Source organism: Carassius gibelio, chromosome B7 (assembly GCF_023724105.1).
Source record: "Carassius gibelio isolate Cgi1373 ecotype wild population from Czech Republic chromosome B7, carGib1.2-hapl.c, whole genome shotgun sequence".
NCBI lineage: Eukaryota > Metazoa > Chordata > Actinopteri > Cypriniformes > Cyprinidae > Carassius > Carassius gibelio.
In genome coordinates, this window is record NC_068402.1 from 37,155,483 (window position 1) to 37,172,002 (window position 16,520).

The 16,520-nt window shown below is 36.1% G+C and overlaps 1 protein-coding gene across 5 annotated transcripts in view; it reads right to left on the reverse strand.

The window, feature by feature from the left end:
- Positions 1-15,313, reverse strand: part of zmp:0000001168 (signal-induced proliferation-associated 1-like protein 3) — a 49,881-nt gene extending 34,568 nt beyond the window's left edge. For 3 of the 5 annotated variants that reach the window (XR_008154500.1, XM_052561020.1, XM_052561017.1), the window contains exons 1-2: positions 15,109-15,313; positions 14,648-14,914 (exon numbers count right to left, since the gene is read on the reverse strand). The gene's annotated coding sequence lies outside the window, so the exon portion shown is untranslated. Of the gene's footprint in view, positions 1-4,710; positions 4,945-14,647; positions 14,946-15,108 lie in introns of those variants that run through there. The other 2 variants (XM_052561018.1, XM_052561019.1) reach the window with 2 other exon arrangements.
- Positions 15,314-16,520: the final 1,207 nt, after the last annotated feature.

Sequence of the window (16,520 nt, forward strand, 5' to 3'; positions counted from 1 at the left end):
CAAAGCGACTGAGAAAAACTGTAATCTTTTAATGTCATCTGTATGGTTCTGTTGATGGAGTAATCCTCTCTAGTATTTCCTCTCCTCCTACTATAAGTGTGTATCAGTGGGCGGAGCTAAACAGGCAGCGATGTAGAAGTAGGCACTGATCTTCTCCTGCAGAGGCGATGACGCCACACTATTATGTCATAAAATGAGTCATTTTCTAGGCTTGATTTCAATTAAAGCTGTTTTTAAACTTACATGATGTTTTTATAATACATTGCCCTGCTATATGTCAAAAGATCAAAGGGAAATTTTATTTCTCAGCTCAGCTCAGTTTAGTTTGATTTCTCAGTTTGGTCACATTTAAACTGCACAAAATAACCTTTTAATTTAGAGCCCCATGAAATTGTATTTTCCACTATGTTTTCTATAAAGAAAAATATTCTGAATTCTTTTTTTATAAATATATAATTATATAAATCAAATAAAATTTTATTTAATGATTTAATACTATCTAATTCACAACAAAACAGTGCATTTTTATTGTTTTGTCAAATAAGATGCTGCATTACAGAAAGTGCATAAATAAAAAATGATTAAAAATGTCTTGATTTAATGATATTTCTTAAAAATAATTATTATTAATCATAATAATACTTTGAGAAGTACATTTTAGTATACAATAGAAATATATTTCTCTCATAATTTCTCAAGTTAAACCAAACTTTTATTTTGGCAGGTTGTCATGAAGATCTTTGAGTTTCAGTGTGTATTTGACAGTATTTTTTTTCTCAAATGAAACCGTGTAAAGCTGGTGAACTGATTAAAAGAGAAGCTCTGGAACTGAAACAGACCCAAGAAGACTGACAAAATGCATCCACACACCACTTTAAGAGTTGAGATGAAAAAGAATGTTGTGTTTAAATATGTGAAAGCCTAAATATTTGGGAAAAGTAACACGTACAAAGTTTGCAAAAACACTAACCGTGTGATAAAATGTGTTAACATTTTTGTTCCTCTCTCTGTGTTTTTTTATAGCTGGCTGGTTGTGTAATCTTATAAAGTTCATGTATACATGTCACCATATACTGAGATGCAGATGCTGAAAGAAAAATGAGCGAAAGGTGAGTTTGAGTTTGTTAACAGAAGAAAATACGCCACACAAACATGCCCCATTCCTAATTTACACACACTGACATACATTAGATTTGAACTGCATATAAAGGCTCATTTTGAAACAGGAACTGCTCACATTAAAGGGGGGGTGAAAAGCTATTTCATGCATACTGAGTTTTTTACACTGTTAAAGAGTTGGATTCCCATGCTAAACATGGACAAAGTTTCAAAAATTAAGTTGTACGTTTGAAGGAGTATTTCTGTTCAAAAAATCTGGTTTGTCACAAGTTTCGGAAAGTTTTTTTCGAGTATGGCTCTGTGTGACGTTAGATGGAGCGGAATTTCCTTATATGGGTCCTGAGGCACTTCTGCCGGAAGAGCGCGCTCCCGTATAGCAGAGCACTGAGAGCACAACAGACTTCACTGATCAGAGCGAGAGCGTCGCCAAATGTCACAAAAGAAGTGTGTTTTTGGTTGCCAGGGCAAGACATCCCTGCACAGATTACCAAAAATAACAGTATTAAGGGACAAGTGGATGGAGTTTATTTTTACAGAGCATCAACGGAGTTGTGCAAGTGTTTGACACCGGATTTGCGTATCATTTATTTCTTAAGGATGATGCAATCCCAACGAAAAAGGGTCACGATCGTGTGTTGGAACCGCAGGCGGTGAGTGAAACTGCTTCAAATATCTCTGCCTCCTTGTTAGTGCGTCCCCTCCCATGCCAGAGACCCGGGTTCGAGCCCCGCTCGGAGCGAGTCGTTGCTGCTGCTGCTCTCGTTCAGTTTCAGCCTCTGGATCTGATTCTGGATCATAAATAAACGGCTGGATCTGACTGTAAGCCATGGTTTGTTTTGGATGTTTTTTTCCTCACGGTAATGTCACAGCTTCCAAACGCTCTCAACACAAAAGCCTACTGGCGCTCGTGATTCTTTAGCTCCGCCCACACGTCACGCCTCCAGTCGGTCGTGATTTTCCGGGAAAAATCGGTACAGACTATCTTTCTCTTATGAATATAATAAAACTAAAGACTTTTTGGAGTTATGAAGGATGCAGTACTACTCTATAGGTACTCAAGAATAACAGGAGATTTCACCCCCCCCCCCCCCCTCAAGAACAATGACAACAACAAAAACCTTGTAAGAACTCCAATGTTAAATGTACACTCTGCATGTGGCTGTGTAACTGAGCATGTAATATCTGACACACACACGTGTGTCTAACAAATCATTCACATTTATCTTGCAACTGGGGATCATAGTCTTGTTTAAACACCAGCGCAAACATGAAGTTAAAAGGTAGAACGCTTTTCATTTTTCTACACTTCCTTTCTGTCAAAAATAGCACAGACTGTAGCACACATCAGACCACATCCACCCAGCTGACCTGCACAATAGCTGCTCTGCTCACAGGAGGAGGGGGCTTCCTGCAAACTTTGCCAATACATCGGAAAGTACTCATAAAATATGTAACACTGAAGGCCAAGTTTTTTAAGACCAGGTTGCATGATTTTTGCCTCGCTATTTTCTCTTGCACACACCCTCTTTCAGGAAATATCTGTCTATCTAATGTCAGCAGTATTCTGTTGCAAATTAATTTTGACAAAAATAAATCATGCTGCATTTGTAACAAGCCTATTTAAAACTCTATTATTGAGTAATTACAAAAACTCCAAATACAGAAATCTAGCACAGCACTTTATTGCAAAAAAAAAAATTATATAAACTATAGATTGATATAAATTACAGTCTAAACCATATGCATTTTACTTTAAGTAGACATTTTCAATCTCAATCATGATATGATGACTTTTGACTAGTCATATATTTTATTATAAAGCTCTGCAACAACATTTTTACTCTGCATTAAATGCAAAACAAACTGTTTACACGTCTCTTTCTCTTTCCAAACATTGCTGAAGGTAGACATTTATAAATATTGACATTTATTCAAATATTCAGCATTCCTCCATCCATTACTACAGTACAAGCCATACTGTGATCTGACTCCCGGAGATACAGAGACCTCCTTGAAAATCAGTGTTAATGCTCTGCGACTGCTTTAACTCATTCTTGGCCTCATCCACTGCCCCAACACTTTCCCGTCTGGCTTTTTATAAAAGCCCCAATAAATATTCATGAGATGCAATTACTATAATGAGCTGCCTGTGAATAGAAAGCTGTAAGATGTGGTTCTGACAAGTAAGAATTACTATCGCAGAAGTCTTTAATTAAATTTTTGCTAGTAATAATGAATTTGATTATACTCTACCAACCTTGTAAAGGTCTGAAACATACTAGTTCTCTTTTTATTCTTATTAAATGTAATAATTTTAGATAAATGTAAAGTGCAAAATACGTCTGACTGGACAAAATTTAATGCAATTACAGATTAGATTAGAATCACAGTCAAATCATATTGAATTACAGATATCTTAAGTTAAGTCAATTAAAAATAACCTGCATGTGATTTTTTTCTTTCTTTCTTAATATAGTTAGACAGCTCTAAACTTAGACTTGTGAAAACTCAACGGTAGATTTCTAAAATTAAATAAAGGAAGTCAGCTGAGACAAAGAAATATTGCGATAACTGAATTCTGTAGATCAGCCCCTCCGATACACGGATGGACTGATGTTTTTAACACATCCATGCTTCTCTCAAATGCTAACTAAATATCTCATAATAAATAAAAAGAAAATAGAAAACAAACACATGCATATGACAAACTGCTGCATCTCTTGGCAAAATTGCATTATAAATATCCAAATTTGCAGTTAGAACAGAGTAATGACCAATAAGCTTAAGGATAAATTGACTTGCCACTAAAAGAATGTGTTGGTGTTTTGGTAAGGTGTAAAAAGCTCCTAATATTTCAGAAACATAAAATAGAATATTTGACATGCATCAAGCCTTCTGGCATTCTGGCAAAAAAATAAATAAAAATAATATAAAAAAATACATTATAATGCAATAAACTTCAAAAGTTTGGTAGGCTAAATCCACAATCCACAATATTGAGACTATTTAGTTAAAATTTAACCGGTCCTTTTTAGCTTTAGCCAGTAATGTTTCAAATTTGGTCCTATTTAATTAAAACTTTTGAGTATAGGTCTTCTCATGTTTTCTACATTTAATCAATGGATGGCTCCACGAGCATCCACAGATGTCGAGATATCCACTGACCCCAGAACCGCCCTGAATAGCTCATGTCTTTCTTTCTCCGCATCGTTTTTGTGCTGATGTGCCGTTTCTCTCCTATATGAGCATCCAGGCACTAAATTGCATCCAAATGTCGCTAAACAGAGGGCAGTGCAATAAGAGCAGTATGGATGCAGTCAATAATCTGCCTGCCTCCGACTCATCAACGCTTAAACAAATCTCCTCACGATTAAATGAGAGTATATGAGCATTATATCAACAAAGGCTGCTCGCACAGAATAGATGACGATATGAATCATTGCCTGCTACATTTCAGCAATGCCAACCGGAACAGGACGAAGTCACCGAACGAACAAAGAAGCGAGCAGCACGTCCTCTCTCAGTTACAGGATTGCATCAGTGGCACTCGGTGTCACTCGCATGAAAACAGCGCTCTCGAATGAAACTCACCGACAACAAAGCGATGTCTGACAGCTGTCTGCTCTCTTCCGCTCTCTCTCTCTTTCTGCTCTCGGGTTATTCTTGTCGAACTGACGTCTTTTAGGCTAGATCGTAAGCTCGATGAATCTGTCGTTTATGCTCAGCAATTTCCTGTGATTTGCAACCTCGAGAACAGGTGCAATGATGCAGCGAGCGAGCCCTTCCGATGCGCGCGCCTGCCGAGCGAGCGCCAGCACGCGAACACTGCGGTGATGTGTTTCAAAGGTGAAACACATCTCTCTCTCTCTCTCTCTCTCTCTCTCACACACACACACACACACGGTTCAGCGAGTGTCCCGATCTTATTTCACACTCTCCTCTCCTGCTTAGTGCAGATTTGGGGGAAACGTATGCGCACTGAGCAAATGCAGCAGAATCAAATGCCAGAATTGGTGCTTCTCGCTCATAAAGGCAGTAATGTAGCACGGAATAAACAATTCATTAGATTGGAGGGCAACTGCACATGTAATTGAATCGTTAAGATGAGTTTATTTATGAAGAATGAACGCTTGTTTTGGTCAAAAAATCCAAAGGAGGATCCAACAGAATCTGGAGCGAATTTCTTGTTAATTATATTAATAAACATGTCTGTTTCCTCTTTCTGATTAGCTTTGGGAAATTTCTGAGACCCCATTCTCAGCACCACCGATTCAAGTTTCACTTCCAGTTTTCTTGCATTTTATATATATATATATATATATATATATATATATATATATATATATATATATATATATATATATATATATATATATATATATATATATATATATATAAAGTCTAGCACTTATTTTTTGTTGCTATGATCATTTTAGATTTCAATCTATTTGCACAAAGCATTCCTAAAGACATTCATGTACAGTCAAATGATTAAGCCCCTATAAATAAGATGGAGTAACCTTGCCAATGCTGCAAATACACAGCAAACCAAATAAATGCTGTATTTGACCTTTTTTTATTGTTGTTTTGGGCCTTGTGAATTTAACTATTACATTTGGGTGTTAATAAAAACAAGTGTTATTTATTAAAGCTGTTTTTACTCACCTCTCATTATGTGCTTTGAGTTTTGCTTGTATGTTTGTGGATATTTTGGACTTTCAGTGGAGATGTCTTTTTGTCATATGTTTACACTACATAAAACATTTAGGACGCATTATCAAGCATCATAAATATTTCATAGTGTCAAAATGATTATCCTGCGTCCTCTCTGCTTTCTCTCACCTGTTTTCAGTTTCAGGTGCATAACCTGCTAATGTGTTTTTCAATGTTTGGTTTTGCTGAATATGTTGCATAAATATCAATATTATTGATGTACTGGCAAATACACAAACACAAACAAGTATTACAGGATAATATGTTCATGTATTTATCATTATTGTAATTGCCAAACACAAAGTAACTCTTAGATGCACTTAGTTAACCTGACCTTTAATAAAACAAGTTTTTGAATGCATTAATCTAAAAACCGTAATGCCTGAAACATTGCTTTAAATTAATTTGTAAATGAACCTGATTCTAATTCGAAGTCCCTCTGGTGTCACAAATTTTACCCCAAAAATGCACCTTTGAAAATAAAAATGACATATTTAAAAATAAAAATAAAAATTCCCTGCGCAAATAAGTTCTTCATGCCTTAAAATAGCTTGAATGTAGCTCTACCCTTACCTCATGTAGTTGAGCAGTAACTTATTACAGTAACAACATTACTATTTACAGCAACTAATTAATTACTAATACAATTTGAGTAATAATATAACCATGTTACCATCCATAAAACAGCTTTTTACTTAGTTGCTTTTGATTCCTCAACCCCTACAGACTTGAAGTCCAGCAATCCTATTCCTAGCTTTAGTTTAATAATTTCCATGATTTGCTCAGGCGCATAAAGTCACCAGTGCAGCAGCAAGCTTGGAATATGGAAAAGCCTACATTCAACGGACGGAAATATTGCTATTACATTGATCTTGTCAGGAGAAGAGATGTTCATTGATTTGTTAGTTGTTGCATTAGTTGGCATTGCATGGCTTACCCACCCACATCCCTATGATGCTGATATAAATCGTATTAGAAAACGAAACACAGCTTCAAGCTACAACATTAATGAAAATCGTATCACTATCAATATTCATTGAGTGTTTGTAATAACTTCTGAATGAGATCCAGTGTGGATTTTGGTGAAATGATGAGGCAGAAATAGGTAACACTTTACTTTAAGGTGTCCTTGTTAAAGGTTTTACATGTACTTACAATTACATGAACAATAAATTATGCATAATTACATGCAAGTAATGCATTTCAGTCAACACTAACAGTTTTGATCTTGAATCCTGCAATGATCCACAGGGACCTATGCAAAACACTTAAACCCTATCAAGTTGCCACGATACACGGCTTGCTATGATGCCCGGTGTTTCTTACAGTTTTCAGTTCCCTGATGCAGTGAGGGATTAAACGATGAAGAGGCTTAAAAAGCTTTCAGGCACGAGAGCAGGAATATTGACCTCAGTGAGGGTTATGCTGGGTTTAATAGGAACACATACACAATAAACACGTATTTTATACATAATACTTACAGTAGATTGAAGAACAGTAAGCAGTACTTTTTTTTATTCAGAGAGGCTGTTTCTTGTCTGCTCTGACAGTCAACCTTATTATAGGGTCTGCTTCCTGTTTGACAGGAAATGATGTGATGCCGGCTGACCTTTATGCATGGTCTGAAAGAACAAGGTTAACTTCCGTTTGGTTCAATGTGTAGTTTCTCTCTACTTTGTTTCCTCCATGCTCACATTTTGTAAGTGATGCGCACAATAGATTAAATAATAATAATGATAATAGATGTGCACTTGTACAAAGCGAAATCATTTTCCCTAATTTCTGTCAATAAAATCTGAACAGTGTATACTTCGTCCGTATGCACAAAGAATACAACTGCTAGACTAAGGCCCTGTTTGCACCATTTACATGTCTAGTGTGATACAATCACAAGTGGTCAACCGAGAGAGATTGCAGTTATCACACACGTCTCAAATAAATCTAGTTTAAGAGCGTCTCTGATATCTTGAATACAGTTCCCTTAAAAAGAGAGACACAACAATAAGTGAATTTACAAATGAAACTATAAAGTATAAATATTCTTGGCTCTTCTTATCGTGTTTTACTTCCTCCAGTATAACGTCACGTCAGTCTGTCACTGCAAGTTGATATTATACTGAAAAAGCTCTGTGAATTATTTAGCACATATCGATATTTTTAAACAACTGATATAGTGGGGAGTAAAATAAAAATCAATACTTCAGGCAGTACTTTTAAAGGACGATCATTTCACTTTATCACTTGTCAAATGTCAAAAGAGGACAGTTTCATCCATATCCTGAGTATTAAAACTTTTGTAGCTGGTTTATGAAAACAAGGATAAACTTTTATGAACATTTATAAGAAGACACTTAAGTGGACACTTGCAATTAAATGATATTTACAGTTGGAATGTATATTAAATGCAATAAGCTGAACCTTTTGACCCACTTAAGTACGACATCATCTATGTACTTTTAAAATAGATTGAATGTAAATATGATTAAAGTTCCGCTGAATGTTCTGATAAGCAGCACTTAACATACAATATACTTGAATGCCATTTCTGTTAAAGCATGTATGCTGCACATTTAAATATATTTGTAATTACACACTTGTGTAATTCAGTACTTGTAAATATAATGTAAAATATCACACTGTAGTCCAAATAATAATCAAATACTTGTGCTTAAGTATGTTAGTCAGCACATCAAAACAATTGTACTTCTTTAAAACACCACAAAAGATTAAGCTTACTATTATTTAAAATGCACTTTAACATTTCCTTTGATGTTATTGCAAAATGCACTTTTCAAAAGTGTACTTAAGCGTCCAAGTGTACTTAAGTGTCTACCTGCAAGTAGCTTTTTTTTTAAAATCTACTTTTAAGATTTGAACTACATCACAATCCACATTCAGTACAATTAATCATCACTGTTCGTTTTCACAAGCATCCTGAAGTTGAGCATTAGTTGTGTCTCTGTCTCATTTCTCTGTGCTTAGAGAGCAACCCAAGTAATGATTGGCTCCCCTAATGTGGTACTGGTGCAAGGTCACCCCAGTGCTCGAAGCCACGCTATTTTTAGCATATGACACTGAACACTGAATGAAAAATAAATGCCACTTTAAGTTTAGTTTCAAAAAACGGCTGCTCGGAGGACAAAATAAACGTGTCCGTGAGAAAATGAAACATCTTAAGCAGACCATCACACCATTTTCAGGACAGGCTTAAAAGGTCATCGCTTTTTACTCCTTCTCAAATGCAAAGTTTAGAACAAGCACAAACCTCAAGCAGGAAGTCTACAGTTTGGTTTGGAGGGTGAAATGAAAGAGTCTGGCCAATGGTGCATGTTCTCATGTGAAAAATGTTCAGACACAGATAGAAGGCACAAGCAGACCTCACAGTGAGAAGTTTAAAAACTCTTTTAGCTGTTGAATCTGCATTTGAAATGGCAGGTGTTTTGTGAGTTGTGTGTTTGTTTGACACGTGAAGAGGAAGAGGAACTCGCATGACGAAACAACACAAAGGGAATTAAACTTGGTCTTTCAAATAAGATCATTTTATACTTTGTGTTTGGATGTTTTCTACTGTATGTGTGGGTTTAGGTGACTTCCTATAGACACTACAAGTCAAAAGGTTGGAGTTTTTAATGTTTTAATGTAATATATAAGTAAAATACAGTAAAATAAATCAATAAATCTTATTAAAATTGTACTATTTTCTGACCATATATATAGTAAAATGTAATGTATTTCTGTGATGCGCAGCTGTATTTTCAGCATCATTCCTCCAGTCTTCAGTGTCACATGATCTTCAGAAATCATGAAAACATGTTTCTTAAGCAGCAAATCATCATATTTTCATGATTTCTGAAGATCATGTTTTCATTTTTCTGATTATTATCAATGTTGCCCAAATGTTTTCCATTCTAAAGTCTGTGGTAAGAAAGATTAAAAGAAACTAATAGTTTTATCCAGTAAGGATGCATTAAAATGTGACAGTGAAGTAATAGTTAAGACATTTATAATGTTACAAAACATTTTTTAAATGCTGTTCTTTTAAACTTCAAAGAATCCAGCCAGAATCCTGAAAAAGATACATTGCTGTTTCCATGTTTTCAAAATTGATTATTACAAATTGAGCATTAAAAACAAGTGAAAAGCCACTAAGAATGATTTCTGAAGATCATGTGACACTGAAGACTGGAGTAATGATGCTGAAAATACAGCTTTGATCACAGAAATAAATTACATTTTAAATATTTCAAAACAGGTACTTTAACGTAATAATATTTCACAATTTGACTGTTTTCACAAAATTTTTAATCAAATAAATGCATCCTGGGTGAGCACATTCTTAAAAAAACAATTGTCTATTAGAAAACTGCCATTGTAAATATTTTATTTCTACAAATGCTAAACTTTTAAATTAGGAATTAGTTTAAAATAAAAACAACAGTGGTCTGTAGCATGTCCTCAATAATGTGTATGCATGTATTAATGTTTGAAATAGCTACAGAAATGGGGCTTTTTCCCCAAAAGGGGCAGGAAGAGCAACTGTTCCAATGAAAGAGAGCGAGACACACTCACAGAAAAGAGCCTTCCCTCCATCACTACATCCATTATACTTCTGTCACACTGTCCACTCTGTCCATACTGACGTCTCTGCACCTGCGCCTGCTTCACAGCCTTTCCCCACTTTACATTCTCGCCCCATTTCAACTAATATACTGTAAACGCATGCACTCTTTAAATATAAAGCTCCCAACAGCACTGCCATGGAAGAACCATTCTGGGTTCTTTAAAGAACCATTCAGTGAACAGTTCTTTCTTAACGTGGAGAACATTTTCATATTCAGCTTTTGCCAACACAAGGAATCTTCTGCGGAATAGAAAAAGATTTCCATGAATGTTAAAGATTCTTTATAGAAGCATTGGCTCAAAATACGGAACCTTCATTTCTCAAGTGTACGCCATCGTTAATTATTAAAGAAATGACATAGATCAGTATTAGTGTGTTTAGTGATATTAGTATGGACACATCTTTGTAATTTTGGTTGTATTTGTAAATTGCATCTGTTTGGCCGAATGCTGTAAAAGTGCATGTCATTCTGCTGAAAATAAAGCATCAGGTGTGAATTTACACATTTTTAGCTTATTAATATCATCTAGGCCATTGCTTGATATGACCTTCCTAGAGTCTATTCTCATGACTCAATTAATATTAATGAGTCGAGGTGAGCTGAGCCCTGGGCTCCGTTCTTCTAATATCAAGTTCATTTGATCTGTCCATCAAACCATTAGGTTCAGGTTTCATACATTTGCTTGTTTCAAGGAGTTTAGAGAAAGTCCGCTAAGCAAAAATAGAAACTATTTACACTATAAACATTAAAAAAACTGGACACAACAGTGTGAATATTTGACAACAGATGAAAATAGTGCATCCATTGTTCAGAGTCTCAACGATTTAATGAAAAGTTACTGTACAAACACTTGATAAACATCATACACTCTAAAATCATTATATAAGCTGCAACCCAGTGTGTTTTCAAGTGCTTTTTAAGAATATGCATTCATATAGTATATAATTTGTAAGCACAGCAAATTAATTTTTAAGAAACATCAGTCAATCATGCATTTTTAACAGACACACACACACACACACACTGAGCATCCACCATCCTCTTTACATTTTTTTTTGCAAGTTTTTTGCACATCTATGCTGCTACAATTCTCATTATACTGTATATCGGCTGTTACTCTTCCTGTATGTTTACATTACTCCAGCTGCTTGTATAGTACTCTTTGTCACAGAACTGTGTACTGGCTGGCGCTGCACCAGGACTGTGCCCATTGTCTGTCCCAGAAGTCATTGTACTGTACATGTTGTGAATGTTTGCACTACATATTTTTATGTAGTCCCTAACAGTTCTGTGTCTGTGTAATGTAGCACTTTGGTCCTGGAGAAACGGTGTTTTGTTTCACTATGTACTTGCATTTGGTTAAACTCCACTTGACTTGACTTGACTTGAAATATATACAGTATTAAATATTTTTATTATGTATTATGTATATTATTGGCCATTAAATGTGTCTGTGAACAAAAAAAGACTATGAATAATGAGGGCTGAAATTAAGACTTTATATAAGTCATTGAGAGTGGGATTGAAGCATGGTTGTGCTTTTGAAAGCTATGGCAAAATGTAAAATGTTTTAACCAGAGCAAAAAAAAAAAAAAAAAAAAAAATAATAATAATAATAATAAATTCCGGATGATGAAAGGTAATTAATAGTCAACGGGATCATGGCTTGCATTTTAGTCTCACCCATTGCCACTCATGTTATTGCATGGTTATAATGTGTATGATTGCACAAAATAAACTTTTTAGAGATTTTTTTTTTAAGTAATTCATTTGAAGAAAAAAAAGAGGTTAGAACTATTTCATGAAGTGATTCTGTAATAACTTGTTAGATTTGATCCACAAGAAAGCATGCAATTTTTAGATAAAAATAAAATAAGCATGCAAGTCACCCCTAACTATTAACCAGAGTGCATGAAAACAAATAAGTAAAACAGTTATGAATCACTATGAGATTGTGCTGAAAGGTCTCCCTCGTATCCTTTACTGCATGTAAGTGGCATATACATACAAATACCAGCCTCCTTAAATATCGTTGTGTCTATTAGCACATGGTTCGGTTTGCGTACATATTTTTAAATCACACATATGGCCACTAAGTTTGCATGCTATTTGATAAACTGCACATGCACATGAGAACCTTTAGGAAATCACAGCCTAAACATACTAAAACCAACCAGTTTGATCAGATGAAGAAAAGAAGATTTATAATAAATGTATTTTGAAATTAGCTTCGATGCACTAAATTTGTTTGTTTGTTTTTTTACTGTAAAATAAGCCCCTCCCATCCGTCAAATCAAACCAGCCAGTATTTAAATGTCTGGAGACTATTGAGAGGGCTCTTATCAGACCAAACCGTAACTCAAACAATCAAGCAACTGTCAGATGGCCAGACAGAATTAAACAGAAACGATGCACAAACGTCCTCTTTGTGTGCGAGAGCCCACAGTTGTGTGTGAGAGCGTTCATTTAAGATCTTCCGCAGACGAAAAGTCACACTGCTCTAACGGTTCATCGTCCATTTATCATTTATTGTGATGTCTACCATCACATAACATACTGTCACCAAATAATGTAACATTTCAAAGATATATCACAAGCCAATTGCAAGACTCACACAAACAGCTAATCGAACACTTGATATGCTCATTCTTTGACACCAAAATAATCATATAAGAGTTTACACTGCAACTGTGAAAACTAGTGTTAAAATTTCAATCAAACACACAATAGTCAATAGTGTGCATTTTAATGTAAATTTAAATAAATGTATGCTTGGCAGAATCACATTTTATGCTAAATGCATACCAATACTTACAAGATCATGTTGTCCAGACAGTGTAGGATATTTTTGTGGCCTATCTAGTGATAATGGGATCTGTCTCTAGCTCTTAAGGTATATAGAGCATCAGGACACACATCTACATCAACACAGCTTCCCATCATTTGGGTCGAAGCATTTCATATTTAAGTGTGCCATTTTAACATTGCTCTCTATATTTAGCTTTGCTTGCATGTTAGAGCAGGTCAGAGGAAGATAAGTGGAATAAGAGAAAAAAATACTGAATGTATTCATCCAAATCATTCATTCATTCAAGGAAGTCTCCTCTGTACATTGTATAATTCATGAAATTGTTATAGGGTTTGGTTTATGGATCTACATGATGGTAAACTGTAACTTAAATTAATGTGACAGTACTTTTTTAACGATTATTATTATCTAAGTGCTTCTGTTTAGGTTTGGTGATATGGTTAAAATATTTATATGAATACTGTATATCTATAAAACAGTAAACATTTAAAAGTCTACATGATATAAATGATTAATAAATATTTAACATTTCTATATTTGTACATAACACTTTCTTCATTTTAGATGCGGTCAGCATGTCTGTTTGCTTTAGCATCTTCCCAAACGTACAAAGAATAAATAAATAAATTGTGTTTGCATCTGTAAATGTTTTCTATGAATATCTATAATCAATGAATCTGCACATAAAGATGTACTTAAGTGGGTCAAAAATTGCATTTAATATATATATAAATAATTTCTATTCTTAAAAAAAGCAAAATGGTATTTCTATCCTTTTTTTAGGAGGGTGCAATTGTCGAGTGTGTCCTAATATACTCTGATATATATCTGAAGCAGGTTCAGCCTCTCATTGATTGTTAATGAGAAATGATTTTCACCAGAGTCACACCTCAGGCCAAAACCAATCAAATGAACCCAACAAGCGCATGTGTCACTGAGAGGATGAGAAAAGACATCATCACACCACGGCCGAACAAATGCGTCAAGGTGCAAGACAGCGCTGTGCAGTCACGCACATTAACGTCAGTTTCACAGGGTCAAGAGCTGCCGTCAAAAGCCATGCAGTCGTACCCTTTATTGTGCATGCTCACAGATATATCTGCTCTTCCTGTTCTTATTCCACTCTCTCTCTCTCTCTTCTCTATTCATCTATTACCAACGTATCCCAGAGCCCGGAGAGCAACCCTTCCCCCATCCTAAACGAGAGAGAGAGATTGATGGAGGCTCTACAGTGCATCTTGATTTTCCTCTCCACCTTGAACACCAGCAGCAGAAGCAGCAGCGCTAGCGGAAATAACTTCACTGCAAATCATCTGTGCAAACTTCACCATCCTCGTGTTCATGAATCTACACACATTCCATAAAACGTGAAAGAAATCCCTACCCTTTTTAAATGTTTTCTTCTTCACTCATATCCTTCCTCTCCATGTCCTCGGTCTGTCTTCATCTAGTGCACATCCTCAGCAAAGGTCTGCGGGGCTCGGTATGTGTGTGTGTGTGTGTCCCAGCCAGCGATGACGTGCAGACGTGTGAAGCTAGCAGAGCATGGTTTCAACCTCAGACATCACTTCCTCTGCTTCACAATGTGTTTCCCTTTACTGTGTTGACACATCCTCTTCTCTGCCTCTCCGTTGCTTGTGTCCTCCACAAACTGAACATGAAATCACAGAATTTGCTTGTGCCTTGAGTAGAAACAATCTTAATTTACACACTGCTCAGTTTCACAGTTGGCACTGAATTACACACTGAAATAGTATACCAGTAATCTTCGGAAAAAAATGTTTTATGGTGTACAGCAAAGTGGGTGGTATAGGCAAGCTTGGGTCAAAAAACCATTCATCTCACCTTCCAGATTTCATCTCAGCTCCTCACAAATGTCCTTGGCTCTTCTCCTCATGCCAGCATTGTTGTGATCTCTCTGCATGCTTTTTGCTTCCCCCAATACAGAAATGCAATCCACCGTTGACAGCTTGCTGTAAGAAGCTCACATTGTGCTGTTCTCACAGGGGCAGGATGAGCTGCTCTCCGTCTTTTTCTGCCCCTCTAGCATGCCGTCTTTAATACCCATTCACTTTAAACTAAAGCCGGCCCCTTCCTCCACCCCGCATGCGCTACTGCTCTCCACCCCCTCCTGTCTTTCTGTCTTTTCTCTCCTTCACCCGCTTGCTTGGATCTCTCTTGCCCTCTGGCTCCTCAGCCTCCTCCTCACTGTAGCTACAGTAATCCTGTTTCTAGACTAATATATGGATGAGTAGAGAGACTAGATTCATATGGACTAGAAATAAGGGCCCAAAAAGGGGTTTCAAGCGAATGCCATTTTCTTAGGGCGAAACAAAATTTAAATCATTTAAAGAATCTTTTTTCACCTGGAATGGAAATACTCCATGGATGTTAAAGATTCTAAATGGAACCTTCAGTTCCTTTCATTTTTATTTTTTTTTCCAATTCTCAGCATTTTTGTGCTTGCACGATTGAGAACGTGTGTGTGGATGCATGTGCATTATCTGTGTGTGAATAAGCACAAACACTCCTGACTCATGTCAGCACACACATACACAGTCACGACTAGGATTTGGAGCGGCTCTCCTCTAGATTCAGTATCATCTGACCATCTGGCAGCAGAATGTGGGGTGACCCTCCCTGATACTAACCCAACACCACGGATGCAGGGGAGGAGTGATTTGGGGGGTTGGTCGATGTGCTCCACACACACACACACACACACACACACACACACACACGTTTGTTTTTGTGAAAAGTGTGTTCATCCCATAGGCGTAATGGTTTTTATACTGTACAAACTGTATGTTCTATGGCCCTACACCAACCCTACACCTAACCCTCACAGGAAACTTTGTGCATTTTTACTTTAATTCTTTGTTTTGTTTTTTTTTTTTACTACAAAAAAACATTTCTGGAACTAGTTAAGTTGTAATTGGGAATTGTAAATGCTTTTCTCTAAATTCTACTTCAGGTAGTTTTATAGTGAGAGACACGTTAATTTTATACTTCACAAGAGTAAGATGGTTTCACAGATAGGTGATACTGGTTTCTCACAAGGTTTCTTTCGTGATTTGTTTAACCTTTGCTGTGGATGTGGCTTCAGGCCGCAGAGATAATAAACAAAAATAATTAACCAAATAAAAAAGGGGACTGATATCTGTATATTTACCTGGGTTTTTCAATGATTATATGGTCATCTAGTGGACATTGTTGGTACTGTTGGAATTTTGCAGATTACAAGTGCATGATTGTAA